Genomic DNA, 12,212 nt, shown 5'->3' on the forward strand with positions numbered 1-12,212 from the left:
TACAAGGTAAGTACTATTAACATTCCCATTTTACCGATGATGAAATTAAGGGACAGAGAGGTTAAGAAACATGCTCAGCATCACACCACCACTAAGTTACAGAGCCTTGATTTGAACCTATGTATTGTAGCTTTGGAGTCCATGTTCTTAACCATTACGCCAAAGTGCTAGCCTTTTCAAAACATAATTTTCTTCGCTATTCTTGATACTTATTCTCCCATGTTCTTCTTTAAAATATATTTTGGTTCCAAAACAAAATCCAAACCTCTCTTTTGGGATCCTGATTAGAATTGCATTAACTTTATACATTAATTCTGGGAGGCATATGTTTTTATGAATTACGTTTTCCCATTTAGGAACATGATAAATTTTTCTGTATGTTCAGATCTCATTTTATGTATTCTGCATTAAGATTTTATAGTTTCCCTTATACAGATCTGATACCTAGTAACATTTTATCCTAAGTATTTTATGAGTTTTGTCATTGTTGTGAATTCACTGTTGAAAATATAGACAAGTTATTAATTTTTTGTGTGTATGTTTATATGTGTATACATACTGTTCACTTACCTTATCAAATTCTCTTATGAATTCTACAGGGTTTTTTATCACTTGAATTTCTAGGTACACAATTATATCCCTTCCAAGTAGAAATAATATTTTTCTCCCTCCCCTGCCCTCCCTTTCCTTTCCTTTGCTCTTTCCTTCCAAGCTGTCATGTGAGAATGTAATCTCAAGTAGTCATACCTTCCAACCTTTTAAAAGGAACTACAAAACTGGATTTTAATATGAGATCTCCTAATTTAAATAGTGACTTAAATTTTTAAAGTACTTTTTAGGTCAAACAAAAAAGTCTACAGGCTAGGAAATGCCAATTTTTTAAAATATTTCATTCTTACTAAGATAACGTTCATTTTAAAATCTGCAATTTTTATTAGAAATGAATGTTGATATTTTTCTCTTTTACTTGTTAATAACATTAATTATGTTGATAGGTTTGTTACACTCAAACCAGCCTTGATTTCTTAGAATAAACGTAACGCATCATGGTATATTATATCTTTCGATTAACTGATAAATTTAATTTTTCATATTTTATTTAGATTCTAAAAATCTTCCTCAAAAGTGAGATCGGCCTATTATAGTCATTTGGAGCGGGTTCTATTTGTATGAGGTTTGAGTATTAAAGTTATGTTAGCTTCGTAAAATAATGACTTTTGCATATTTTTAAGTGGTCTGAGATAATTTAAACAGCACTGGAATCATCTATTATTTAAAAATTAGATATAACTTAATCGTAGACCTATTTGAGCATACTGAAGTAAAAACCGTAGACCCTTAAATACTTTTTTTCCCCCTGTATTTCTATAAGGTTTTATTGTGCACAGAGGGGCAGGGGCTCAGTCCTTGGGACCCGCTTTCCTCATGGCGGCCAGGACACGGCTCAGCTCCTCTCGCTTCCTCTTGGCACGGATGTGTGTCCCCACCCTTTTCTTGATGAACCTGAGGGCCCGTTTGTCCTTGAGCACGCGCATGGCACCCCTCTCGGATCGTGTCCTGCAAACTTGCTGTGTTTGGGGGGGCTGCGGTGCCTCGGCTCGGCTCGCCCACGCTCCTGGTCACCTCGTGGCCCTTGTTGAGGCCCACGGCCGTGGGGTAGCGCAGAGCCATGGCTGCGCGGTGGAAGGGCCCTTAATTACCTTTTATAACTTAAAATTATAATTGGTCTATTTGAATTTCTTGTTTCTTATGCTTGGGGTCGACTTCAGCAATTTCTGTTGTTATAACCAGTATGTCGAATAAAAAACTCATTGGTGAAAACATAAAAGTCACTTAATTTTGGTCTTCAACTGTCCCTTTAATCCTGCTCAGTGGAATAGTCTTGGACAGGCCTACCTTGGGCAGGTCTTGGGAAATAGAAAGTCCAAAGTCACCTAAAGTCACACAAACAGTCCCGATCCAAAATACTGTGTACACTTCAGTCCTCATTAAGAGGCCTGAATTTTCCCCTACTTCTCCATCTGGGGTAGGCGGTGCACAGGAGGTGTGGTTGTCTTTCTTTTGTTGTTATAGCTGCTACCACTGCTGAATTTGTTCTTGTTTTCTTGTTCTTATAGTTCTTCCTCCTCCCCCTCTCTGGCACTTGTTTCTCTTCCTCTTCTTCTCTTTAACATTTTTATTACAAAGTAAAACACAAACATAGAAGTCTGCATAAAATAAAAATATAGATTAATGAATTATTTATAAGGCAAACACCCTTTTAACAATCAGCCAAGTCAAGAAGCAGAACTTTGTCAGCCATCCCAGAAGTCCCAACCATGTGCCTCGTTCCAGTTGCACCTCCCTTTCTCCCTGCAGTCACATCCTGGCTTCTAGAGTAATCACTTTCCTGTATTTCTTCACAATTTTATCACCTACTGTGCATCCCTAGACATGATAGTTTAATTTGGCCCGTTTAACATTTTTTGCATGCTTTTAAAATCTCCTTTAAATTATAGTTTCTCCTCCATCTCTTTCTTTTTCTTATAATTTATTTTTTGAAACACCCAAGACATTTGATTTGTAGACTTTTCCAAGGTCCGGATGTCGCTGACTGCATAGTTATGTGCAAGTCAACATGTTCCTCCTCTGAAAATTGGAAGCTGTATTTGTAGATGTGAGATTCTTATATCAGAATTCCAAGTGGTGGCGTTTTTTTTTTTCATCAGGAGGCACAAAATATCAGGTTGTCTTTCTTCTTGTGAAATTAGCAGTATTAATGCCCAGTGCCTATATTCATTAATTCACTGAGAGTTGCAAAATGGTGATACTCTATCATTTTGTTTTCATTGTTGCCTGGAATACTGTTGTAAAAAGATGCTTCCTCTAATCTACTTTTTGGTTATCCAGTGGTAAAATTAATATAGGAAAGGCAGGATAAATGCTTGATTCTTTCTCTTTTATTTACTAGCTTTGAAGACAATCGTTTCCTATAATTCTCCAAAAGTGATCAATTAGTTTTTTTCCCAATTTTTTAAAAGTTGTGGTAAAATACACATAACATTCAATTTACCATTAGTGACATTTAGTCTATTCACGATGTTGTACAATCATCACCACTATCTAATTCCAGAACATTTTCATCATCCCTAAAGGAAACCTCCTACTCACTGAGCAGTCACTTCCCTTTCCTCCTTCCCCCTAGTCACTGGGGACCACTGATCTACTTTCTGTCTCTATGCTTTTACATACTCTGGATATTTCATATAAATCATATAATATGTGGCCTTTTGTGTCTGGCTTGATTAATTAGTTTTTAAAAGATATTATGAATTTAAACGTATCTGATGGATTTCAATCAATTGCAATTATTGTTTTGAAGCTCAAATTCTCCTATCTTTGGTCAGTATAAGCCTCTTCAAGTTGGCTTCTATGTCATTTTGATGCAATCATACTATCCCTTGGTAAATGGTATTACAGGATATTCTAGGCTTATCTTGCACATGTCTTACTGTAGAACCAGAATCAGCCATTTCTCTAAGAAACACCGATTTCTTTCAGTGAAAAATGGTGTTTCAAGACCACATTTTGGGTACTAGATTAGTTCATTGCTATTGGGTTGGTTTTTTTCTAGGCCTTTTCAGTGGACAAAGCTAGGTAGTATCTATGTCTAGATCTATATTTATATTGTCTAAGATAAAATACCTCATGAGTTTATGGTGAAATTTGCAATTCAAATTCAGGTCTGTAGGTTTTTACTTAACCTCTTTTATATTAAAATACAATTGTATCTTTTTATTTCCACACTAAGAATCCTAGTTCTCAAGGGCATAGGGGATGATAGAATTAGAACATCTATGATTACTCACTTGTTTTGTCTCATATACCGCTCATACAATCTCAGTGAAACAATAATATTTAGTGAGAACAATTTAAATATTTTTGCATTATGCATTCCCTATTCTCTCTCTCTCTCTCTTTTTTTTTTTTACAATTTTACTGTATCTATGCTTATACACATTCTCCCTTACAACTCTCATTTAGTCTTAGTTCTACAGATAATTATATATTCTGTAATCAATGTTCACCAACAGTCCTAATGTTGATGTTTCTCTAGTCATTTTGGTTGTTTGAAGTTCATTTTCTGGTAGATTCCATTGGAAGAGCTCACAGGTGCAATATTTCCTGGATTATTGCTTGTCAAAAATAGTTAATCTGTGCCTTTTGTACTTGAAAGTCAATTTTTCTGGATATAAAATCCTTGGTTTAAAGTTTTTCTCTTTTTGAGCATTTTAAATATGTAACCACTTTCTGCTGATATATGGTGTTGCTGTTGAAAAGTTTGATGTCAATCTAATTTTCTTTACCTTACAGGTCACTTTCTGTCTTTGCTTAGATGACCATAGAATGTTTTTCTTTACCATTCTAGAATATATCTTGGTGTTCGTCATTGTGAGTTGATATTATCTGTAACAGGTGAGTCCTGTAGTTTCGAATCTTTTTTCACTTCAGGAAAGTTTTTTTTCAATTAGATTTTTTTTTCTTTTTTTTTTTTTGAGACAGTCTTGCTCTGTTGCCCTGGCTAGAGTGCAGTGGCATCATGATAGCTCCCTACAGCCTCAAACTCCCAGGCTCAAGCAATCCTCCTGCCTTGGCCTCCCCGAGCGCTGGGTCAATTAGATTTGTAATATTTGTTCTGATCCCTTGCTTGGCTTTTCTTCCCCTGTATCTTTATAACCTGTACATTGAACCTTCCTTGTCTATATTCAATATGTGTCACTTTCTCTCAGATCCTTTTTTAACTCTTCATTTAATATTCATCTCTAAAAATAAAAAAAAAAATTTTCTCCTCTTCACCTTCTATTCCTCTGAAGGCATAATCTAGTGTGTTTATTAGTTCTAAGTTAGTCTTTAATTTTGAAATATTTTTTCCTTTTATTTCTAATTCTTTCCTGACATCTGTTACCCCATTGCTGATTTTTTTCTAAGTTTGATTTATGTCATTCTTTCAAATATTGTATCATTTTCCTTATGTCCTTTAGCTCATTTTGAAATAGTTTTGACAGTTCTGATCTTTTCTGTGAGCATACCTGAGTGTTCATTGCCTATTACAGTAGATCTCAACGTGTGGTTCAAGACCCTTTCAGATGCACTGAGAGGTAAAAACTATTTTCATAACTTTACTAAGATGTTATTTTTTTCTTTCACTCTGCCAATATTTGCAATGATAGCTCAAAAGCAAGAAGAGATAAAATTGCTGGTGTTTTGTCATAAATCAAGATAATGACACCAAAATGTACTGCTAATCATTTTACATAGGTTTTTCTTTTTTTAAATCCAATTTTACTTAAGAATGTCCTTAATGAAACAGTAAAAGTTATTAATTTTATTAAATCTTATCCCGCATCTTTTTAATCTTCTATGTTACAAAATGGGAAGTACACATAAAACGTGCTTCATACTAAAATGTGATGGTTGTTTCCAGGAAAAGTATTGTTGTAATTGTTTGAATTTTTAGCTGAACTAACCATTACAAAAAAACAGAATACTACCTTTACTTGAAAGAATGACTAACAGATGAACTATGATTATTCGGATGTGGACATTTGGGAGACATATTTTGAAAACTAGCTAATTGAGCCTGAAACTTCAAGGAAAACACCTGAAAGTGTTTGTTGGCAATGATACAATTTAAGCTTTCAAATGAAAATTAGAATTTTGGAAAATGTGTACTTGCCACTCTGAGCCTGACAGCTTCCTAATATTAATGCTTAGAAGACTTTTCTGGTGGTATCAGTGATAACATTTACAAGTGTGATTTTTCTTGCTATTGTATAATGAAATGTGTGTCAACATTTGGAAGATCTGCATAATTCAGTGAACCAGTATTATCCAAATGATTAACACATTGTTACAAAGTCATCAGTGGGTAAAAGATACATTCAAAGATAAACCAATAGATTTTAATGGAATGAAATTTGTAAAATTTTGATAGGGTTCTGTATTCCATGTTGCAACTAAGCTTCCAAGCAGCTATCACTTGCGAAGGTTTAGTGTAATATCAAAGAAGAATATCCACAATTATCTGAAAAAGCTGTTCAAATACCTCTTCCTTTTCCAAATACGTATCTGTATAAGGCTAGATTTTCCCAATATGTTTCAACAAAGGTAGCATATCACAACAACGGAATGTAGAAGCAGATATGAGAATATAGCTGTCTTCTATGAAGCCTGATGTTAAAGAGATTTGCATAAATGTAAAACAATGGTATTCCTAAATTACCTATTTATTTTTTAAATATTTATTACCTATTCATTACCTATTTATTTATTAAATATTTTGGAAAATATAGGTGTTTTCAATAAAATATGTTCTTAATGTTAACATGTAATGGGTACATTATTATTTTTGAATAAATTAATAAATATTTTAAACATCACTCAGTTTTAATTTTGAATGTGGTAAATATCAATAGATATAACCCAACATAAACTAAAGCTTTCGGGGTCACTTTTTTTTTTTAGTATAATGTGATGCTGAGAACTAATGTTTGAGAACCATTGGATCATGGAGATGTTATTCTATGTCTTATTCTCTTTTATCATATAATAACTTTGAGATTTGATTTCAACCCTTTTTATTGTTGATTTTTTTAATATGAAACTAGTTTTTTGAACTTTTGGAAGGAAACATGGTTCCTGGTAACTTCTCTTGTTTTCATGTAGCATTAAAGAATATGGCAGCTTGTTTCCTGAGATTTTAATAAGAAAACATTAATGTCCTCTATATCCTAAAATATATAGCCCTAGAGTTTAACTTAATATTCACTCCCCATATTTCCTCATCTCTTTTTTTATTCCCAATCTTGTGTTTTTCTTTTCTGTAGTTTTTCCCTTAATTAGGTTTGAGAGATATATACCGATTTTATTGGTCCTTTTCAAATATCAAGCTCAGAGGTTTTATTTATATTTCCATAATTTTTTAAACATTTCAATAATTTAAACATTTGTCTTTACTAATTAGTTCCTATTACTTTTTGTTGGTTTTCTCATTGTTATTTTACTATTTTCTTCAAAATAAAACTCATGTATTTTTGGTATTTATTATGTAAATTTTCCTCAGAGTACAGTTTTAGCTGTGTCTCATTGGTTTTCTTATACAGTACTCCCCTTTTCATGATTTTCTATAAAATTTATAATTTTAATTTCCTCTTTGATAAAGACAATTTCATATAAAAATTAATGAAATATCAAATAAAAGCAATGTAGATGAGCAAGGACACCAATAAGTAATTTTGGGCCCCCAAAATTTCAGATATCAACAGCAGTATAGTAATTCAGTAAGAGGAAGAGATAGATTTTTAATAGTAGGAATAGGAAGTAATAGAATAGTAACAGGAAGAGTAGATTTTTAATGAATGCAGTCTTGGATTGTCTGATAGCTCAGTTAATCAAGACCACAAAATCATTTGAACATACTGGAAAAGGATTTCTATTAATATTACTTTGTGATTTGATGTAAAATACTGGACGAAAAATACTTACATAAAACTCATTTAAGCCTTACAGTGATGGCAATGATGACAAACTGATTAATGAACATCATCAATTCAAAGGTTAGTCATTGACCAAAGAAAATTGAAATGATCAAAATCTTACAGCTCATATGTGAAATAAACTTGATATGAAGTTACTGATATCTATATCACATTGTAATGTTGAAGGAAACTTTACTTTGGTCATTAACAAAAAAATAAATTTTGATCAATCATGCTAGAGGAAAAACCAAATTATCTATTTTCTCCATGGAAAATAATATTGTAAAATTTATTATTATAAAATTGTCATATGAAGAGTCAATCAAAGAATGTGCAGTCAAAATATTATAGAGGTATGTCACTTTTAATTGCCTGTGTCAGGCAGTTAATAAAAATATTATTATGTTATTTTACTATTTTATTTTTCTGTATCTTCTAATATTTGTAGAATATATTAGCTTTTACAATTTTAATTTATTATAATTTCTATTTTCATTCTAACTAAATATTCATGCTTATATAGAATTTTGTATTTGTAATTTTACATTATTTTTCTTAAAGAGCACCTCACTCTCTCCCCTCCACAAATTTATGTTCTAGGCCTCTCAAAGTTTGTCTGCCCAGACTTGGACTATCCCGGTTCCCCTGATTTTTATTCATATACAGACTGCTTGTACAAGCTTATTTCTCATGGGGTAATCATGGTACTTTCTGTGTACTATCGGAGGGATCTGAAGCTAAAGATAATGCCAATCTATAGGTTTCTTACTGTACTCCCAAGCATTGTCTAAAAAAGATGAAATACAAAATGGTTTTTGGACCACTTGGCAGCCATTTGGGAAACTGAAATAAAATTGGATCACTACTTTGCTCTTTGTATCTAATATGTTCCAGATGGATCAAAGATTTAAACATAAAAAATGAAGCCATAAAATGCTAGACAAAAAATATAGGAGAATTTCTATATAATATTAATGTGGGAAAAGGCTTTTTAAGTTTGATACAAATCCCAGAGGCCATAAAAATGAATTGATAAATTTTAATGCATAAAAGTGAAAAAAAATTGCCTGCCAAGAAATAATAAAGTTAAAAGACAAGCAACAAGTTTAGAAAAATAACTATAACACATATCCCGTAGGGGTTTATTCCTTAATATAAAAAGAATTTCTATACATTCTTGGTAAGAAAAAGGACCAATAACCTAACAGTAAAATAGGCAAAGGAGATTATCAGATAGTCATAGGAAAGGGAATGCAGATGACTTGTAAACACATAAAAAGTTGTTCAATCACCCTTATTATAAGAGAAATGCAAATTAGAACTAACAATCAGATTGACAAAGATCCAAAAGTTTGTAACATATTGTGTAGGTGAGGGTGTTAGGAAACAGGCATATTGTTGGTGTAAGTATGAATTGATGCAACTTTTGGAAAGGGAGTATTAAATTTGACGCAACAAGTTCATTTCTAGGAAATCATATTATAGACATGGCTATATTTGTAAACTCTTACAAGTAGAAGGGCATTCACTGTAGCATTGTTAATAACAGCACAATGTCAGAAACAACCTGAATGTCTATCATAGTATTCCATGGTGTGTATATATTTTAAAAATGTCTATCAAAAGGAGACTTGTTTAATACATTATGATACATCCACCATGAAATATTATGCAGCCATAAAAAGGAATAAAGCAATGCTATATATGCAAATATGAAACCATCTGCTATAGTTTGAATGTATCCCTTAAAATGTGTTGGAAACTTAATCCCCAATGCAACAGTGTTAGGAGATAGGGCCTAATGGGAAGTGTTTAGGTCATGAGGGCTCCACCCCCATGAGTGGTTTAATGCCAATTATATAGGGAGTCCAATTATATAGGAGTTCAATCTCTGGCTACCTCTTGTCAATGAGTGCTCTCTTGCCCTTCCACCTTCCACCATGGGATGCTGTAGCAAGAAGACCTTAGTCAGATGACCTTGGACTTCCCAGCCTCCAGAACTGTAAGAAATAAATTTCTTTTCTTTATAAATTACCCAGTCTGTGATATTCTGTTATAGCAACACAAACAGAATAAGACATCATCTTAAAGACACATTATTAAAAATACAATGTTCTGGGTAGAACCCTGGCATTTAAGTGGATAAAGTCAAGGCTTGTATTATCATGGACTAGCTCTTAAAGACAGTGGTTGCCTCTAGGCAGAGATCTAGGGGATGGGGGAGGGAGTGATGGGGAAGATTGTTGGGTGGGAAGACTTACTTTCCACTGCATAGCTTTTTGAATATTCTTTCACATACCTATATTACTTGTTAAAGTGATGTATTTATTTATTATAAATAAGAGATGCCTAGTAACTAGGCTACTTCCTGGCCTAGATGATATGCCTGTGAATATCTGAGTGTTATTTGTATTTCTTTCCCTGAAAGTACAGTATTTAGTACATGAAGAAAAAGTGAGATATCCCCAGGAATTAAGTATAAGGTTTTCCTCTGCAAAGAAGATTGTCACTCTAACAGTGATGAGTGAACGGTTGCTGAGGAGTTTCTTAACTAATGAATTCCCAGTCATGTTCTAATCTCAGAAGAATATAAAAAGCTTAGCATATCTGAAGTTGAAGCCTATTTGCTGTACAGTGGTCATCTGTCGGAAGGAAGACTGAGCTGATGGATGGGAGCCGGTAAGCATGTGGTCTAAAAAAGGGAGTCCAGGCCAGGCACGGTGGCTCACGCCTGTAATCCCAGCACTCTGGGAGGCCGAGGCGGGTGGATCGCTCAAGGTCAGGAGTTCGAGACCAGCCTCAGCAAGAGCAAGACCCCGTCTCTACTAAAAAAAATAGAAAGAAATTATCTGGTCAACTAAAATATATATAGAAAAAATTAGCCAGGCATGGTGGCGCATGCCTGTAGTCCCAGCTACTGGGGAGGCTGAGGCAGTAGGATCGCTTAAGCCCAAGAGTTTGAGGTTGCTGTGAGCTAGGCTGACGCCACGGCACTCACTCTAGCCTGGGCAACAGAGCGAGACTCTGTCTCAAAAAAAAAAAAAAAGGAGGGGGAGTCCCAAACTAGAATTTGACTATATTCATCGAGTACTGACTGAGGGAGAGGATGTCTGTAGTGTACAGTTATGTCTTCTAGTTTTTGTGTAAAATTAGTAACTGCCATTTAAGTGATCTTTGAGAAGTGACTAAAGACATGGCCTTTGGAGACAAACAGATCTGAATTCAAATCCCAGTTCTTCTTTCTATCAGCTGGATGATGTTAGGCAAATTCTAGTTCTCTGAGCCTCAGTGTATGAATTATTAAAATGGGGATAATCATCTTTACCTCCAATGCTGTTGTGGATTAAAGAAAACAACATAGAAAAAGTTTAGCATAGCGCCCAGCACATATTTGGTGCTCACTGAGTAGTAACTGTTATTTTTCTGTATAGATTGCTTTTATTATCTCTACCACTTAAGGGGCTAAAGACCAATTCATAATTGAAATGAATTAAATTGAGTCAAACATATAACATCTTGTCATTAGCAAGATAAACACAGCCTTCAGATAAGGCCTCTCAGAAGTTGAGGGAGGCTCAGCCCTTTTTCTTTCTTTCTTTTGTTCTTTTATTTACTTATTTGGATGTTCTTAGTATGTAAGATAAAGAAAAATTTCAAAACGTGTTTCAAAACATTGTGGTGTGTTTTAAATGTTTACATTAGATGGAATGAAATATATTTATGTTAGTCACAGGATGATAATAATATTTGAAATATGAATATTTAGTGCCCCACAGGCAGGACACAAGATAGATGAAGGTTTTGCAACGAGTGTCGTGCTCTTTTAGTTGCTGTTCATCTCTGGGACTGGATGGATGACCTCCTTTGATGATAACATCAAATGTCTAAAGTTGAAGCTCTTCAAAATGAATGAGGGAGCCAGCCAAATGGCCGTCCTAAATCCCCAGCCCCTGTTCTGTGCAGCAAGGCAACAGAGAAAGGCAAACTCCTCTAATGGGCTACAAAACTTAGCATACACATTTCTCTCTTCCACTTGCTCAGCATTTCTAAGTTGCCAATGACAAAAGCCAGCATCTGCATCTCATGTCTTCCTCTCAGCTGGTGTGACACAGTCTTTAACACTAATCTGGGCAGGTTGCCACTTGGGGGCCTGGATAAAGCCCTTGGAATGCAGGGAAAACTCAATCTGCTCACATTTCCCTGTGTCATGGGGAGCTGCTTCAGCCCAGTTAAAATCAAGAAATGATACAGTTAAAAGACTCTTCAAGAACCAAGAAATAGCTCCTAAGTGGGGTCTTCAGTTGGACACCAAAGAGAAATGGCCCATTTTCTCCCTGGTTGAGTGAATTTTTGCTGCTGACCTGTAAATTCTACACTATTTCAAAGTTACTGGCTGGGAAATTAATGGAAACTGAGCTGGGAATTTTTTCTTTCATACCCTTATGTGTGATGCCTTATTTAAAATAATTCAGACTCAAAGTGAATTTCTAGCAAATGGTGCTATGGCTGCTATTAAATTTATTGATGGAGAATACATCATCCTCGCTTTTTATGTATGATGTCGCTGATGTGGTGATTTTTTTAAAGCTCCATGGTGAGACTTTCTTAAAATTCACCTCTTTCATCTGCCTATAGTGCTATAAGTGACTTCAGGTTAAAATGCCATTTAGCAAATTAATTTCCCATGTTGATATT

The 12,212-nt window shown here is 34.3% G+C and overlaps 1 long non-coding RNA gene and 1 pseudogene across 1 annotated transcript in view; both read right to left on the reverse strand.

The window, feature by feature from the left end:
- Positions 1-12,212, reverse strand: part of LOC123636902 — a 100,836-nt gene that overhangs the window by 13,272 nt on the left and 75,352 nt on the right. The gene's annotated exons all lie outside the window — the stretch shown is intronic.
- Positions 1,309-1,671, reverse strand: LOC123636901 (annotated as a pseudogene).

This window comes from Lemur catta, chromosome 4 (assembly GCF_020740605.2).
Source record: "Lemur catta isolate mLemCat1 chromosome 4, mLemCat1.pri, whole genome shotgun sequence".
NCBI lineage: Eukaryota > Metazoa > Chordata > Mammalia > Primates > Lemuridae > Lemur > Lemur catta.